Consider the following 19,560-nt stretch of genomic DNA (forward strand, 5'->3'; position numbering starts at 1 on the left):
CTATTGGCTTGCTTTGTATGTGTTGGGAAAATATGTCGTAAATATGTGTACTATAAGAGATTGTGCGCCACGGACTGAAGTGGCAGTGTCCTTAGAATCTACACGCTGTATGTACTTCTAGGACAACTGTGCTTAGCTGCAGCTAATACACCTGACTTTCTACGCCCGACAGAGTGTCTAGTGTCTCTGTTCAACAAGGCAGGTGAACTCAGGGATTTAGGGCTTGCCCTGCGCCGCCAGGCCCATAAGGCCCCGTTCTCCAACTGGCACCCAACGTGGGGCGGCTTCAGAGGTAGCGGTTCAGCCCAAGGGTCATGAGAAGCCTCGCAAAAAATTCTGGAGGATTCGCGAGCCACGTCAAGCGACCCCTGTATGTCGAAGTGGACCGAAGGTCTTTTTCAGCATGGCTACTCCTTTACGACAGCTGCTAATGACTGCCACCATGACTGCCACCCTGCCTTGGACCCTCTGGTGATGACTGGTATCGCAAGACGTTAGACGGACCTCTGTTGGCGTGAGAAGACCATTTAGGTAAGTATTTGTGGGTAGCGCCCACTTCTTTGTTTTGTTCTTTGGTTTTGTTATTCGACCATTGCAATAGCCGAAGCCAAGGGGTGAGTACGTTTGTGCTGTGTTCTTTGTTTTAACCCCCTTGAAGTTCGTAAATGGACCAGTGAATTTAAGATGCCTGGTCTTAGCAAATTTAGGAAGTTTTGTTGTTTTGGTTGTAATAGGGATTCCCGGCTCGATTCCTCCGGTTGGAACTCCCACTTATGATCTCTATTCTAAACATGATGTTGGCCCCATTGCCTTTAATGAGGCATGGATCTGATACACAAAGAAATATGGTGTTTTGCAGTGGCCACAAAATGGTAGCTTTGAGCCCGATATATTATACAATTTAAAAAACAATTTTGTTCAAAAGAAAAGCCCGCCCGGCAATGTTTGACTCTTTCCGCATTTGGCGTAAAGAAGCCAAACAGAAAGAAAATTAAGCAGGCAAAAAGAGATAGAAAAGCAAAAGATATGACAATCATACAGGCTTCCCAGCAGTTTAAGGACAATGAGACTGATTGAGCGATTGATGTCTCAGACAGACAACATCGTATGGCAATAGATAGATGCTACCCTGTGTTGCCTACTTCTCCACAGAATAAGGATCTTGACGAAGATCCCTTAATGTCCCATTTGTTCAGATTGCCTCCGGCTTATGTACCAGGTGCTAATGCACCCTTATTGTTGCCACCTGTCCAGCAACCTGTTGTTCAGCCAGCTGGTCCGGCTCTTCCACAATTGCCCCTTCATGCATTGCAACCTGCACCTCTTTTGCCACTAACTTCTGTACCTCAGTCTCCTTCATCTTCGGTTTCTCTTGTTACGGCTAGTCCTTCTCTCCCTTTGCTTAATACCGCGTCTCCAGTTTTATTGTCTGCTTCTTCCCCAACTCGCAATCGGTTGGTTGATACTGTTTCTGGTCTTTTCTCCCCCCTCTCTGGACCTTTTAATAGGACTCCTGCTTTTTCTCGAAGACAATCCCGTAGTCAAATCACAGATTCTGCCGAACGAGTTGCATTGGACTCTCTTGCTCATAAATGGATCATGAGTGGTCCACGGTATAGTGTCCCCGATATTTTGAGTACCTTTCTCCAGTGGAATGCACCCACGCAGCAATATGTTTTTAATGTCATGTGTGACACTCTAGTCAAAGGATGGGAGGATATGGAGTTGGATTTAACTCCTCAGGGTCTGTTAGATATACAGGATAAGTTTGATAAACGACTTATTGTGGGTTCCGAAGTTGAGGACGCTGTAAGGACACTTGTCACAGTCAGGTCTTTATATTCTTCTCAGACTGTTCTTGAACCTGATCCTTCAGTTAGACAGAAAATGAAACATTATCCTATGAGGGAAGTTCCTCCAGTATGGAGGGAAGCGGTTCCACAAGCAGGCGCTGTTCCGGGTGTTCCTGCTCATTTCCAGCGTATATGGCTACATGTCCCCTGGAAACGATTTGAAGTTTTGGCGCTCAGACAGACTCTACCGGACGCTCGTAAAAATCCTGCTGGGTATTATGAAGAGCTGTCCCAGACTGCTGATGCATGAATCATGAATTTGGCCGATATTGATATGCTGATGGGGAATGTAGTTCCACTAGCGCTGTGGGCTCGGATTCTTAGGGAGGACCACGACCAAGCGTTAGGTGGTAATTGGGCTGCTATAAGTGCCGCAGGTGCTGCACAAGTGGGTGGTGCTAAACCAGTTGATTTGATTACACAATTGCCTGGTAGAATCATCGCTTTGACGAAGACGATGATGCCTGCCTTACGTGTTAACTGGGTTAGCTGCGTGTAAGCAGAAGAAAGATAAGAGTGTTTCTGATTTCTTTACTCGTTTTGAGGAGACGTTTATCGACCACAGCTGTCAAGATATGAGTACTGAAGGTGGACAGCAATTGTTTGTGGATACATTTGTATTCAATTTACTTCCAGAATGATCACATAAGTTGAAAGACTCATAAAGTTTGTGGGCTGTTTCTTTCTCTGCACAGATACTAGCTACTGCTCAGTATTATGAGAATAGGGATAAAGAAGAGAAAGATAAGATTGAGAAGAAGACTAAGGAATTAAAAACGAAAGTTCTTTTGCAACAGGCTTATCCCCTTCGTTCTGCACAGTGCCAGTTTCAACAACCTCCCCAGCCTCAGAGGTTGTTACAGAAACCTGAACCTTTTGTTCCGCGACCATTGCTTGGTCCTAATCAATGTGCCTATTGTAAAGAGGAAGGCCATTTTAAGAATAGTAAGGTTTTATTGCAGCGTAATGGTGGATTCCCAGGGCCGCGACGCCGTGGTGGTTTTCAATCAGCACCTAGAGGTAGAGGGCGAGGTGCGTTGCCTCAAGGACAGCGTTCCTTCCCCCCTCAAAATTCTTTGAATTATTTTGATCAAAAGAATGCTCAGTCTGCGCAATATTACAATGACGATTATTGTGTTGAGGGTGAGGTTCAGGATTTTCATTTTAGTTCGGACAGCCATGGACAAAGTAAGGGAGTCGTATCAGTTCCAGTGGATCAGAATGGGCCTTATGTTGAAGTTGTTGCATTGGGTGTTGCAGAGCCAATTCTTTTGGATACTGGTGCAATGAGAAGTTCTATCATTCATTCTAAACTCCCTGGGGCACCGTTGTCTGGCTTAACTAACGTTTCTGTAGGATTTTGTGGCGCCCCAGTTACTAACCCGGTTTCTTGTCCTTTGCCTCTTTTGATTGGTCCTTACGATTTGGAAGCTCTGCTTATTTTAACGACTGGTTACGGAGAGAACCTGTTGGGTTTGGACTTGTTGAAACGTCTTCATGCAACTTTGTATTGTTCCCCCTCTGGTGTGCATCTTACCTTAGGTGAGAAACTGGTTTCTCCTATGTATTTCTCGAAAGATAAACTTCCACCTGATTTGCATTCTCTCCCTGCTACGCTTTAGGCTACAGGGCCGAATGATATTGGTCTGCTCCAGATTCCGCCTCACGTGGTTACTATTAAGCCTAATTTTAAATTACCACGCATTCCTCAGTATAAGATTTCCAATGATGGTGATCGTGCTTTGTTGGCTATTATCTTTGATCTGGTTCAGAAGGGTGTGGTCGAAGAGACGAGCGGAAATGTTTGCAACAGTCCTGTTCTACCTGTCCTGAAACGCACTGATCCTTCTCAGCCTCTTGTATATCATTTTGTGATTGATTTTCGGGAGGTCAACAAGATTGTTGTTCCCCAGTTTCCTGTGTCCCAGATATCACTGCCTTGCTTACTATGATACCCCCTTCGGCGGCATGGTTCTTGGTCATTGATCTCAAAAATGCTTTCTTTAGTATTCCTATTGCTGAGGAAAGTCGGAATATTTTTGGCTTTTCTGTCGGAGGCCGAAGTTTCTGCTTCAAACGTGCACCTCAAGGCTATTGTGAGAGTCCCTCCATTTACAGTCAGGCTTTGAAATCAGTATTATTCAGTATGCGGATGATTTGCTAGTAGCTGCTGATTCAGAGGATGTTTGTAAGGATGTGACTGTTTCACTGTTGCGTCATTTGTCTGATCTGCATCACAAGGTGTCACCCTCTATGTTACAATATTGTCGCCAAGAGGTTACCTATTTAGGTCATCTCTTGTCAAAGGAGGGAAGACGATTGACCCCAGGAAAGAATTCAAGCAATTGCGCAAATATCTGTACCATCCACACAAAGAGAGGTGCATGCCTTTCTGGGCATTACCTCTTATTGTAGACAGTGGATTCCAATTTTTTCTTTGTTGGCTAAACCTCTGCTGGCACTACCTTTAAAAAAGATACACCCCAACCTCCTCCTTGGACTGATGAATGTGAGAAGAGTTTTTCTGACTTACGTACTGCCTTGTGTTCTGCTCCTGTGTTAGGTACTCCAGATTACAGTAAGCCTTTCACACTTTGCTTTCACGAAAGGGAAGGTTGCGCGTTGTCAGTTTTAACACAACAATTTGGAGACAAACAACGGCCATGTACCTATTTTTCAGCTATGTTGGATCCAGTAGCCAAGGCATTGCCTAGTTGTCTCAGAGCTACATCAGCAGCGATCTCCATTCGCCAATCTGCTGGATTATTACTAGATAACACGCTTGTTGTTATGGTACCACATGCAGTGGATACTCTTTTGACCAGAACGAAAACACAACATATCACGAGTGCTCGCTTATCTGGATACGAGCTAACGCTCTTGGCTATCCATATACACATCAAGCGGTGTAATACTTTGAATCCAGCAACATTGCTGCCCATTCCCGGAAGAGAAAGACACTCAAGAAAAGCATGATTGTTTTCTCCGAACAGAGGAGGAAACGAAAGGCAGAAAAAACTTAAAGGACACACCACTTGTGGACCCGAATGGGATCCTATGGGTGGATGGGTCTTGTTTCAAGCTTCCAAATGGCGAGACGACTGCAGCGTATGCTGTTACCACCTTGTATACAATAGTGGAGACAGCACGCATTGCACAGAATTCAGTCCAAGCAGCTGAACTAATTGCCTTGACAAGAGCGTTTGTTTTGGCTAAGGGAAAGAGAGTGAATGTTTACACTGATAGCCAATACGCCTTTGGCGTGGCTCATAGCTTTGGTCGTTTGTGGAAGGAAAGAGGATTCTTTACTTCCCATGGGACTAAGATACAGCATGGTCAGTTGGTAACTGACCTTCTCGAGTCACTTGCTTTGCCTACACAAATAGAGATAGTAAAGTGTAGTGCACATAAGAAGATCACTGATGATGTGGGTCGCGGGAATGCTTTTGCAGATGAGGTAGCGAAAGAAACGGAGAGAGATGCTACGAGTCGCATGTGTGTTGCGGGCCCTGCAAGATGGGTCAGAATGGGAGGAATGTGTGAGGACACAATAGGAAGTGTGAGAACGATTCAAGAAGAGGCTACTGAGAAGGAATTGAGTACGTGGAAAGAAAGTACGGGAATGTTGGACGAGACAGGGTGTTGGACGGAATTGTCAGAATATCAGCGTTGGCTGTTACCAGATGCACACGTACTGCCTGTAGTTACTATGGCGCATGGTCCAGTTTACATTAGTGCAAAAGGGATATGTAAACTTTTGGCTCCAGTATGGCAGAATGAAGGAATTCCTAAATGTGCGGAGAATGTGGTGAAGCATTGGATTGTTTGTTTAATGCATAATCCTGGAAAGGGAACCCCAACTCCAGCAGGTCATTTTGCTCCCCCTACGTACCCTTTTGAGGTAATACAAATCGATTACATTCATATGGACCGCTGTAACAATTTAAAGTATGTTCTGGTGATGGTTTGCACCTTTTCCAGATGCATAGAGGCCTACTCCCTACAATACTGCTTTGTCTACTGCCAAAGTCCTTTTGAAGTAGTTTTTCCCGAGGTTGGGTTTGCCACGCATTGTCTGGAGTGACAATGGAAGTGAATTTGTAGGCCAAATTATGCAGAAAGTGTGTGCGGGTCTTGGTATTAGGCAGAAATTCCATGCCACAAACCACCCTCAGTCAGCAGGTTTGGTAGAGTGCTATAATGGCACTCTCAAGCTTAAATTGGAGAAGATTCAGGCCAGCACAGGTCTTGCTTGGCCTGACGCTTTGCCTTTGGCACTTTTATCCACAAGAACTACTGTACATTCTCGTTTAGGACTCAGCCTATATGAGGTAGTTTTTGGGCGTGAAACACACACTATTTAAATGAGTGTCTAAGGGCTACTTTAATGACTCTGTACTGGATACATGCCCCTAAATACAGAACTAATTACAACAAAAGGTATCCAGGAGTCACAACCATGTTTCTCTCTTAGACAGACCGCTACACGACAAAAAGTAAATTGTGAGTTGAACACAGTTGTATATAAACACCATTTAAACACCCATACATGCAACATGCAATCAGGGTAGGAATTTTTCCCATTAGTTGTCTCTCTGTACCACCACTATTACATCATTTGGGTTCTCCTTACCCAGGAGTTAGTGTACAGACAGTCACACTAGTTGGAAGATAGAGACTGTGTGAGTAAGGAGACTGACGTTAGTTTTTTCACTGAGTGGTGTCAGTATGGTGTCGGTGTGATGTTTACAACTGAAAACAAGCAGTGCAAGTGAAAGTAAGTGAATCCGAACAAATGGCAATATCAAGCATTGAAGTAAAGGTAGGACCAAACATTTATCCTACTTGCCACAAGTCATGTGATGTCAAGGCATGGTCACTAAAAAGGGACTAACCCCAAACCCTAACAGGGTCCGCCCACCCAGAGGTCTTCTAGGGAGATTTTTAAGTGCTCGTTGGACTCCATATAAATGGCCTTGCCAGTTCCTGCCAGTTCCTAAGATTCTAGCTGTCAAAGATTGCTAAGTCTTGGTTCATCCGCTCCACAACTGAATTGCCTTCAGGACTGTATGGAGACAAAAACTGCAACAGCACCCCCAAAGACTTCATTGCATCTTTGTACGCCTTACAGGTGAATGCTGGACCTTGGTCGGAATGAAAGGTGCCACAGGCAAAGATCCCTACAAAGACACGCAAATCTCTGATGACATTTCCAGCGTCAGCACTGTATTGTGGCCAAACCCAATGGAATCTAGTGCATGAATCAACTGCAACCAAAATGTATTTATATGCAGTATCTGAAGAAAATGGACTGCAGTGATCAAGATAGACACAACCAAAAGGCCTATTAGAAATGCATAGCTGTGTTTGTGGTGAGCGTGTCACTGTGGAAGGCTTATATTGCTTACAGATGTCACAAGACAGTACATAATTACGGGTCTGTTTAAATAAACCACGCCCCCAATGATGTTGCTGTAAGATAGAAACTATTGCAGACACGCCAGCATGGGCTGAAGCCAAGCCTTCGTGTGCGGCTTTGATCAAAGAGTATCTGCAGTCTGCGTTCGGAATCAGCCAATCATCAACGTCTGGTATTTTTGCAAAGGGAACTTGTTCGGGAGTTTACTGATGAGAATACTTTGAAGGGATGCCCTGTGGGTAATTAGTGCCCTTCGTAGTAATAGCTATAGCTGCCAAAATCTCATTATCAATCTTAGTCATGGACCTTGTAACGGATGCTATGGAACAGGTGGCTACTGCAGATTTGGGTGCTTCATCGGCCAAAGAATTACCAAGAGCATGTGCACTCATACGGTGATGGCCAAGAGTATGTATAACATGTGTGAGGGGCAGACGTTGTTTAAGATCTGCCACTCAAACCCAAAGCGTTTTATGCTTAATTGCACTGCCTTTAGAATCATTTTGAGACCAAAAGAATACATTGTCATTGAAAGACTGAAAACAGTAATAAGAATCACACACAATGAGAGTAGGCACATTTGTATCTGCAAACTCGAGTGCAAGAACAAGAGCGTGCAGCTCAGCCAATTGTGCGGTACAGTCTCCAAGTGCTTATGTATGCACTGTTTTAGACTTGAATTCTACATTCACAACTATACCTGCTAGAATAGCAAAAGCTGCTGAATAAGCATGTTTAGAACAGGTGGCCGGTTGCGCCGAACCGTCGGTCTAAATAATACATGTGTATTCCTCTAAAGAAAGCAAAGACAGATGAGGTGGATGAATGTGTTCGAACTGCAAGAACTCCTGAGTCTAAAGAGAGGGGTCAAAGATAAATGTGACACCCGGAGACGTCAAAGAAGTAGCTCATTCTATCCTACGGGGATGTAATGCTTTAGAGTTTGCTACGCTTTCCTTTGTCACTGCTTCTAAGGCAGGGTAAGGCGTAACCACCAAAATACTTTTCCCCTGCACCAGTGTGCGTTCCTTCAGGACCGCCTTAAGCACAGCTGTTAAAACTGTGCTGAAATGTACAAATGCGATTTGTATGCAATAGGAACTGTGTCACCTTCATTGTACGTCAAGGAAGTGAAACCCACTGCGACTGGTACGATATTTATCACCAGGTATGTTTGGTTATCACACGCCAACAAGTACTTAGATTCAAGAAGATCAGACTGAAAAGATTGCAGTATAGCTAAAGGATCTGGAAGCCAGCAGGCTTTTAAACATTTAGGTTGTATCAAAGCATAAAGAGGCTTGATACGCTGGGCATATTTGAGAATTTAAGACCGCACAAAATTTAGAAATCCCAATCAATCAATCAATCAATCAATCAATCAATCAATCAATCAAGGCATTTGTAAAGAGCACTACTCATCCGTAAGGGTCTCAAGGTGCTGAAGGGGGGGGTGCTGCTACTGCTCAAACAGCCAGGTCTTAAGTAGTCTCCTGAAGGTCAGAAGGTCTTCGGTGTCTGCCGTAGGAGGATGGGGACGTCATTCCAGGACTTGGCGGCGAGGTGGGAGAACGATCTGCTGCCGGTGGTCATTCTTCGGATACGGGGACGGTGGTGAGGTCGGAGGAGTGGAGCTGGTGGCTGGGGATGTTGCGTGTGAGTTGAATGGTAAGGTATTATGGTCTGGTGTTGTGGAGTGCCTTGTATGCATGGGTGAGGAGCTTGAAGGTGATTCTCTTGTTGACAGGGAGCCAGTGTAGATCTCTCAGGTGGGGTGTGATGTGGCGAGGGATGCCGAGGATCAGGCGTGTGGAGGCGTTCTGTATGCGTTGTAGTATTTTCAGCAGTTTGGCCGGGGCTCCCTCGTAGAGGGCGTTTCTGTAGTCCTGCCTACTGCTGACGAGGGCCTGGGTGACCGTTCTTCTCGTGTCAGCCGAGATCAACCTGTAGATTTTTTGGAACAAGCAGAGGGTGTTGAAACAGGAGGATGAGATGGCGTTGACTCGTGTCAGCCGAGATCAACCTGTAGATTTTTTGGAACAAGCAGAGGGTGTTGAAACAGGAGGATGAGATGGCGTTGACTTGCTTGGTCATGGAGAGTGTAGAGTCGCGGATGAATCCCAAGATGCGTGCGTGGTCTCCGGATGACGGTGCTGCGTCCAGGGCGGTCAACCACCAGGAGTCATCCCAGGCTGATGGGGTGGAGCCGAGGATGAGGACCTCTGTCTAGTCTGAGTTCAGTTTCAGAAGGCTGCTCTTCAACCATTCAGCGACAGCCTTCATTCCCTTGTGGAGGTTGGTTTTGATGGTGTGAGGGACTTTGGTGAGGGAGATGATCAGCTGTGTGTCGTCGGCGTAGAAGATGATGTTGAGGTCATGCAGTCTGGCGACACGGGCGAGCAGGGCCATGTAGATGTTGAACAGGGTCGGGCTGAGGGATGATCCTTGGGGAACGCCGCAGATGCTCTTGGAGGCTGAGGATCGGAAGGGGGGCAGTCAGAAGCTCTGTGTTCTGCTGGAGAGGAAGGAGGTGGTCCATTCTAGAGCGTCGCCGTGGATCTCTGAGTCATGGAGATGTGAGCGTAGGGTGCGGTGGCAGACCGTGTCGAAGGTGGCTGAGAGGTCCAGGAGGATGAGGGCCACGGTTTCGCTGTTGTCCAGTAGAGCCCTGATGTCGTCGGTGGCGGCGATGAGGGCCATTTTGGTGCTGTAGTTGCTGCGGAACCCGGACTGGGATGGGTCCAGGATGTTGTTCTCTTCGAGGTACTTGTTCAGCTGTTTGTTGAAGGTCTTCTCGATGACCTTCACTGGGAACGGGAGCAGGGAAATGATCCGGAAGATCTTGAGGTCCCTCGGGTGGGCCTTGGGTTTCTTCCAGCTCTCCGGGAAGGTCGCGGTCTTGAAGGAGATGTTGATGGTCTTGCAGAGGTGGGGTGTGATGGAAGCGCTGGCTTTGTTTAAGATCTGGTGGCGGCATGGGTCTGTCGGTGAGCCGGAGTGGATGGTGATCATGATTTTGATGGTGTCGTCGTCGTTGTTGATGTTGGTCGATTTGAGCAGGGTAGTTGCTGTGGGTGGTGGCCGTGGGGTCCGGGGTGTCTTTGGCTGCCATGGTGGTCTGATTGTGAAAGCTGTCATGGATGTTTGTGATCTTGCTGTGGAAGGAGTCCAGGGAGATGCACAGGTCTTGAGATGGTGGGATGTCTTTGGTGTTGGAGAGTTCTTTCACAATGTTGAAGAGCTCTTTGCTGTTGTGTGTGTTGTTGTCAAGGCGGTCTTTGAAGGAGGTCTTTTTGGCGGTCCTGATGAGGTGATGATGTTGGCTCATGGTGTTCTTATGGGCTGCTTGGTTCTCCGGTGTTTGTTGGTGGCACCATTTCTTCTCCAGTTTTCAGCACTTTTGTTTGGAGGCCTATAGGTCCGCGGTGAACCAGCTGGCATTCCTGTTGGTGCATCTGTTAGAGGGATTCTTGTGTGTGAGGGTGTTGGCGCAGTCATCGATCCAACGTCTGAGGTTGCAGGTGGCTGTGTCAGGGTCGGTGGGGTTGGCTGGTAGGCTCCAGGCGAGGGTGGAGTTTAGCTGGTCCTTGGAGACCTTGCTCCAGTGGCGGTGGGGGATCTGTTGGGTGCGGTGGTGCGTGGTGGGTTTCCAGAAAGTGAAGTGGATGCAGCGATGGTCAGTCCAGTGGCGTTCGGAGGTGTGGTTGAAGGAGACGTGGGAGCTTGTGGGGAAGATGGGATCCAGCGCGTGGCCGACGTAGTGGGTGGGCATTGTCATGAGCTGTCTAAGTCTGAGGTTGGCGAGGTTGTCGATCAGGGTGGTGGAGTTGGTATTGTTGTTGTTCTTGAGGTGGAAGTTCAGGTCTCCTAGGAGGATGTAATACGTGGGGGCGAGGGTGTGCCTGCTGTTGAAGTCGACGATGGAGTCACAATTACAATAAAACAACCACAGTACAATTACAATAAGACAAGTGAGCAAACAGAACACGTCACAGCAGCGGCAGCTGGGCTGAGGACACAGGCGCAGTCAGGTGGAGCTGTGTGGCGTGGGGAGCAACCTGCCTGGAACAAGGTCTAGGGTCGCTCTCATTGCCGAGCAGTGGGCACCATATAAGGGGAGGTAGGAGGGAGGAGCAGCTGGGAGGCAGGAGCGGGGATGTGAATGGGTGACGTGGGGGGCGGGCCGCAGGTGACCCAGCGGCGGGAAAATGGGAGGGAGAAAATGGCAAAGGGAAACAGAAGGCAAAGAGGGGCACAATAGGTGCAGGAGGAGAAAAACACTGAAAAAACAGTAAGCAACAGAAATACAACACAGCACAATTAAAATAAAACAACCACAGTACAATTACAATAAAACAAGTGAGCGAGCAGAACCTACGGCGGGCCTCGAACACAGAACACAGTCACAGCGGCAGCAGATGGGCTGAGGACACAGGCTCAGTCAGGTGGAGCTGCATGGTGTGGGGAGCGACCTGCCTGCAACAGGGTCAAGGGTTGCTCTCACTGCAGCGCAGGGGCCGCCATATAAGGGGAGGTGGGAGGGAGGAGCAGTTGGGAGGCCGGAGTGGGGAGGCGAATGGGCGACGAGGGGGGCAGGCTGCAGGGGACACAGCGGTGGGAAAATGGGAGGGAGAAAACGGCAAAGGGAAACGGAAGGCAAAGAGTGGCACAATAATTTCAGAGGAAGAAAAACACTGAAAAAACAGTAAGCAACAGAAATACAAACAGTACAATTACAATAAAACAACCACAGTACAATTACACTAACACAAGTGAGCAAGCAGACCCTATGGTGGGCCTCGAACACAGGACACCGTCACAGCAGCGGTAGCTGGGCAGAGGACATGGGTGCAGTCAGGTGGAGCTGCGCGGCTTGGGGAGCAACCTGCCTGGAACAGGGTCTAGGGTCGCTCTCACTGCTGCGCAGCGGGCGCCATTTAATGGGAGGTGGGAGGGAGGACCAGCTGGGAGGCAGGAGCGGGGATGCGAATGGGTGACGTGGGGAGCGGGACCGCAGGTGACCCAGCGGAGGGAAAACGGGAGGGAGAAAACGGCAAAGGGAAACAGAAGGCAAAGAGGGGCACAATAGGTGCAGGGGGAGAAAAACACTGAAAAAACTGTAAGCAACAGAAATACAAAACAGCACAATTAAAATAAAACAACCACAGTACAATTACAATAAGACAAGTGAGCGAGCAGAACCTACGGCGAGCCTCGAACACAGAACACCGTCACAGCGGCAGCAGCTGGGTGGAGGACACAGGCACAGTTAGGTGGAGCTACGCAGCGTGGGGAGAGACCTGCTTGGAACAGGGTCAAGGGTCGCTCTCGCTGCGGCGCAGCAGCCGCCATATAAGGGGAGGTGGGAGGGAGGAGCAGCTGGGAGGCGGGAGCGGGAAGGCGAATGGGCGATGTGGGGGGTGGGCTGCAGGGGACACAGCGGTGGGAAAACAGGAGGGAGAAAACGATGAAGGGAAACAGTAGGCAAAAAGGGGCACAATAAATACAGAGGAAGAAAAACGCTGAAAAACCAGAAAGCAACAGAAGTACAAACACAGTATAATTACAATAAAACAACCACAGTACAATTACAATAAGACAATTGAGCGAGCAGAACCTAAGGCGGGCCTCAAACACAGAACACCGTCACAGCAGGCAGCAGATGGGCTGAGGACACAAGTGCAGTCAGGTGGAGCTGCGCAGTGTGGGGATAGACCTGCCTGGAACATGGTCAATTGTCAAAGACTGAAGTTTCTTCAGAATAGATGGAGGCCACAAACTTTCGCATTTCTCCAGAAAGAGGGCTGCCAAGCCCCTTCCTTCATTATTGAGCTGATAGCCCAAAAAGAGCACTGCATAGCAAACGATGTCAGATTTATCAAAGTTAAATATGTAACCGTACTCTGCAAACACAAGTATGATGCGGTCGACACAGAATAGATGCGGTCATAGTTTGTCGTCTGTAAGATAAATATTGTGAACGTATGAATATGCATTTGGGTCAATGCTGTCTAACAAAGAGATAACGTGTGGCAAAAATCCAAGAACAATTCTTATGACTGCATTCAGGGGACAGGTTATGGCTAATCAAGCCATTGGAAATATCAACTGTTGTTTTGTATTTTTTCCAAACAAGACTGTCTACAAGCGCAGAGCTATGGGTATTCTGACCCGCAAATGTAGGACAATGAGAGTTTAAATGCCGGTAATCTAAAACTATGCAATAAGACCCATCAGATTTGGATACAGTAAAAAGAGGATTATTCATTAGTGACACACACGTCTCAATCACACCTTGATACTCCAATTCAGTTAGAACATCAGAAACAGGATCTTTACCTTCCCTACAGATGGTTTATTTGGGTTGAGGTTATGACATAGACAGCAATGGAATCTCATGTGGCAGAGAATCTTTATCCCAGAACTCTTGTTTTCGGAACACGGCCGGTGCAAGGACCAAAGCCCACTCAGCTGCAAAGGCTTCTGCATGCTCCTTGGGGAGATAACATGAAAAACTCAGAGGTATCACATCCTCTCCCCTTCATGCTGCCAGAACAAAAGGTGGGTGCCAATCCACCTTAGCCAACAAAATGTGGTAAGAAGAGATCAGATTCTTCCAGAAAATCCCTGTGATTACACGCTCAATGTCACCTTCACTTACAATATTATACAGCCTATCAGAGGGGCAACTCGGGTGTCAGCTATCTCTACTATAATGAACATTTCAGTTGTTTTCACCTCCCGACAAGGACGTAGTGCCTCCCACACTATGGTAACTTCGCTGCACTGTCAAGCAGAGTCACCATCCAAGTCCAATCCAGCAGTTGGGTTCTCACCGCCTGAGGCATATCTCGCTGTTAAAGCTGCAACTTCTAGAACAGTGTTGATCCTCCTGTTTTCCTTTAACATCAAACTGACAAGGCTGATCACATCCCTGTGGCACAGGATGGCTCTTGCCATGATCCTGGCGATCCTCTCCACCGACTTGAGAGCCAGAAGTGTCCTGTGAAGAAAGATGGGAACTCTGATCAGGGACTTGAAATCTATCAGGAGTCTTAATTTTCCTTCAGTCGCGCAAGTCATAAGTACGCTCAGAAGAGTCAGGTGTCGGTGAACCAGCACGCAAACCTTGCTTCTGTTTTTTTATTTTTCCAGTTCATTTTAGGAAAGACTGGATGCCGTCTTTATCCAACTGAGCTTTTTGTTGTGTTTGTCGTTGTGTTTGCGTTTGAGTAAAAGGCTTAACTTCCAAACTATTGGGGCCTATGGTTTTATAAGACTTTGCAATAATCTTTGGTAATTCAAATGGTTTTTAGCCTCAGGGACAATGCTCTTGACATCAGCAACCACGTCGAAACCCCCACCCGTCTCGTCCGCAGCTCGACATCCACTTCTGCTACTTGTTCATCTTGAACACGTTTAATCACGGAGGGGAGTTCGGTCATAGAGGGAGTGCCGAAGCACTTCGAATAGACAGCTGCGAACACCTTACCCCAGGTGTTACAATTAGTCAACTTAGGTAGAAAGTCTTTAGGCAAACCAATAGTCAATATCCTGTGCTTCTCTACTGGAGAGGTATTAGGAAAAACAGCTTCCAGCTGGCCAAATTTCTCAGCAAGCAAATAAGGCAATTCATCCTTTTTCGTGGGTCTCTTGAACATTACCGAATTAACCATAACAGGATTGGTAGTCACACCACCAGGTCCTGCTGGATGCGCTGCAGCGCCAGGTGGTCCCACCTGGACGTTGTGCGTCATGTATTGTATAACAGCTCTATGCACACATATGAAAGATGTGTGCAAGACACAAAGGTCCCCAATTTGAATAGGTAAATAATGTGGGTGTGGGGTGTACCCAGCCAAAACAGGCCAAGTGACCCCATCAATCGATAAAAAACCTTAATGTACCGGTGATAATGGGTCAGAAAGGGCGCCATTAAACCAAAAATGGTGTTGCCAAGCTGTAAGCGGAACTTCAAGAGCCCTATTAGGCTGATAATTATGAGGAAGGGCTATGGCAGTGTATGTATGAAACAGACCATCCCTTCCATCCACTGCCAGAAAGGTGACCCAAGAATATAATACCTCAAAATGGTAAGCCGGGTTCGCTTCCACCACAAATATGAGCTCTGAACCCTCATTAGGCACTCCATATTGAGCTAGATATGTCTGGAGGGCTGCGCGGCTTTGAGGCGGAATATCAACCGCCATCACAGAAAACAAAGAGTAACAACCTAAAGGCAACAGCCCAATAAAGGGTTAAGAATAAAGAGAAAAACCTTTTTTTTAACTTGAAAGAACCTATAAAAACATCAATATAGGATGTTTACACTGTCACAGCTGTCTCCGGAAACATAAGTGAGGGGATTGTTGACAAGCACAAGCACTACTTAGGTGTCTCGCAGATAAGAACCAGACCAAATGTTGGTGGCACCATGTTTGGGGATTCTGCACATATACAGAACTATACGCAGGAAACAAGGACCTCGGTAGATAGTGGTGTACCAACCTATCACTTCAACACAACCAAATTTCCAGATCTGACTAGCTATAGTCTCTCATTTGTTCTCCGACTAACAGCGAAGCAACCAATGATTAGACAACCCAGAACACAACACTCCTGACTCTCCCAGGAATTGCGGGAGCAAGACAACTCTTTTGTTAACTCACTCATACTTGTCCACAAAAAAAGTATTCAGAGTCACTGCATAGTTTAAAATGTTCATTTCAACTAACGCGCTCTATGGTACAGTACACATGCCATTACTAGCAGCAAAATGCATAGAAACAATATTGTCAGCATTGTCACAATTCCATAGAATACAAACAGGGATATAATTTGATAATGACAGTGGCTAAAGTGCCTAGCCACTGTGCTAAGATATACTTTATTATAAAAAAAGACCTTGGGGCTTTGTCAGCAGACCCCATACCTCAAGGCCTAGGTGAAAGGTGAAAGGTTTACAAATCAGGACAAGCAGAGCGCCTCTCTCTGGAAAGGTCTCTCTCCAAGTGCTTGAACAACGTGATTTGCTTGCAATTTTAAAGCATACTATTCTCAGTAGTCCAGCTGTGTGTCATGTTATGTCTAGGTGCGAGGGACTGACCAGAACAGAATGACAAGGGGCATTGTTGATCAACCTTGTACATTGTGTGCAGACAGAGAACACGAAAAGCAGACATTTCTCATGTGAAAAGGGGCACATACAAAGTATTGCAAAATAAAGGCATGTAGTGTTGTGTGCAAAAGCAGCCTCATGGCAGAGAAGCTCCTGCTAACTGAGCAATGTCAACAATGAACCCACCATCCATATTACAGTGTTGCTTGTTTGATTGGGGCCATGCACCTAGATTTTTTTGTATTTTTCATCTTTTAGAAAAATATATATTGTGGTGGGTGGCCTATAGTTTCAGTAGGGGCCTAGTTGTTTCTTTGTAAGTAACTTTTTTTCATGAAGGAAGCATGCTGCACAGTTCACTACATGTTCTCCAACTTTTGAAATGAATTTGCAATTTTCATTTAATTCACTATGTAGCCCAGTAGTCTGGCAATAGGCATTTCAGCCAGTTGTTCAGAGCTAGTCATGGGTGCATGAAACAACTGTTTCTGTGGTGTCTGTTGAATTTAAACATTATTTAGGGCATCAATGGCATTGGATTGAAATACAAAAGGTTTTCTAGGGTATTTCACCTTTTTAATGTATGTAAATGCCTTTGTTGGATGTGTGTTTTTGTAACTTGCAAAGCTTTTTTTGCCCTGTGGATTTTCGTGTTTTGGCATTGTTGCATTACAGATGTGTTTATCATGCCTCCTTGGTCTGGCAGGTGTGTAAGTATGTTTGTAATAGTGGGTCATAATTGGCCTTGGCTGGTCCTCCCCATGTGCCATGGGGCCATTTTGTAAAGTCTGTGTCCATATAGGCCTGCTTGAGTTCATTGTTTACCAGGCCTTCTGCTTGTTGTTGTTTTCAGTGACCATGTGGCTGATGGCCATCTAGTGGTGGCAGTTAGTGTGCTTTAGCCATAGGCCTGCATGTCTGTCTTCCCTTTGTTCCCCTTGGCTTATTGCTTCCATCCATTTTCATTTGTCGGCTGCAGCTCCCTGAATGCTGCATCCAACGTGATGCACAATGCCAAACCATTACATTTGTATTTTGTTGTTCTTCTTCTTTCCTATCCTTTCTGAGTGTACTATACAGTACACATGAAAGCCCTTATTGTTGTCAAAGTCTCTCAAATGGCTACACTGAATTGTTAATTGTTTTAATACCTGAGGTAATAATATTAATAACACTAGCAAGTGTGACCACACGCTAAATTATATTACATTTGTTTGTACTAGTTATTGAACCAAAACAATATCACGTTTCACTGATGTTCTTCTTGCTTCTCTGCTTTTAGGTGCACAAAATAGGAGGAGACGTCACCATTGTACTGCCAGACAGAAGGCCTGCTACGCACAAAGTCACATGACGTGTGACCACAGATATCTCTTCAACTTCTGCCACTGCATGCTGACATCTTCAAGATGGCCCTAAAGAAAGGTCCAGGTCCACTACCAAGAAAGTTGCCATTGAAAAGAAAGATGCACTGCCAATTACCGCCACTGGTATGTCATCCAAGACCTTTTTGGGGAAACAAAAACATTTTGCTTGCAGCAGCAGTGTCCGGGGAGCAATCTGGGAGTAGCACCCCTGAATCAGTGGACCCATCCCACCAACCTAGGACCAAGGTCATGTCTGTCACAGAGGCAGCCAGTTGAATAATGACAACGCCGACTAGCAGTGATGTTGATCGATATCGGAAAGTAGTACCCAATCAATACAGGAAACTGAACTAAGTGGGCCGCACACACCCCAATAGTAGTTGTTCCTCACAAAGCAGGGGCAGTTCAGGAGATCAAGCTTCCTGCTGAGGAAGAAGAAGAGCAAACCACTCTTTCAGAAGATCCATTGTCTTCTAGATTCCCAGGAAGGAAAAGGAGGGTTAGTCCATCAACTTCTTCTGCAAGCCCCCCTTCTGTTGATCTAGACGTCACTTGGTACCTACCTCAGTCTGAGAGGGTTACACGCAATGCGAGGCTAGGGAAAAAGGAATGTTACAGAAAGCCTTAGAGTTATGGAGGTAGATGTAGAAGAGGAGGATGATGATGATGATGAGCCAGTCATCATGGACATTAGCCCAGCGCCAGTGGAGGCCGACATTACCCCATCCCAAAATGCTGTGAGGGATGTGGCCCACATTCCATATGCGCAGATACCACCAACACCACCTACAGCTGCCATATTTACAAAGTCCTGGCAGCAACTTACATCCACCACAACAACCACCTCAATAGAAGTAAGTACTGTGGAGTCACTCATCACGCCCACTAACCAGTTTGTCCGACATTGCAAGTGGCACCAGTAGTATCAGAAAGTCGACCTCCCCAGTTTGGAACTTCTTTTTGGTTAGCAGGGAGGAAGGGAACATTGCTATATGCTCCATTTGTGGAGCAAGTGTTAGTTGAGGTAAGCTTGGTACAAACTATGTTACCGGAGGCCTAACAACCCTCCGAGAAAACACCACTTGATCCAGTGGGAAGACATCTTAGAGGCCAAAAAACGTCAAGTGATGTTGGTGGAGTGGAAGAAGAAGATCTGATCATGGTGGAATATGAATAAGAGGGAGACATTTTCTCCAGTACACGAAGCAGCCCTTTATTTATTTATTTATTTATTCAAGAGTTTTATATAGCGCTGGCTAGACCCGGAGGTATCAGAGCGCTTAACACAAAAATTGCAATTACAAGATTACATCAGTTCCAATTTACATCGGTTGCTAGACAAACAATTGCAAGAGACATAGAAGACGAGATAATTGAAGTGTAGAGGGGAAGGGGGAAGGGTAAAAGGATAGGAGGGAGATACGGCAGAGAGACTAAAGGAAAGTCTGTCCAAAGTCCGCTGGATAGGTGACGGTCAAGGAAAAGTCCCAAAACCCATCTCCTCTATAGCTATCAGGTAGCTCCACCGGGCATTGGCCAAATAGCTCGGTCTCAATGGGAAAAGCAATTACAGGAACATGGAGGGCAAAATAAATGGAGCGTAGAGAGGAGGGGGCATGGAAGGAGAGAAAGGGGGATAGGGGAAGAGACAACAGGGAGAGACGAAATGAGGTCTGTCTAACAGCCGACTGGGTATTTGACGACCAAGGACGGAGTCCATGGTCCATCTACCCTATAGGTATACCTGGTAGCTCCATTGGGCATTCGACAAAATAGTTCAGTCTCAATACATTGGGAGAGGAG

This window comes from Lissotriton vulgaris, chromosome 8, assembly GCF_964263255.1.
Source record: "Lissotriton vulgaris chromosome 8, aLisVul1.2, whole genome shotgun sequence".
NCBI classification, from domain to species: Eukaryota; Metazoa; Chordata; class Amphibia; order Caudata; family Salamandridae; genus Lissotriton; species Lissotriton vulgaris.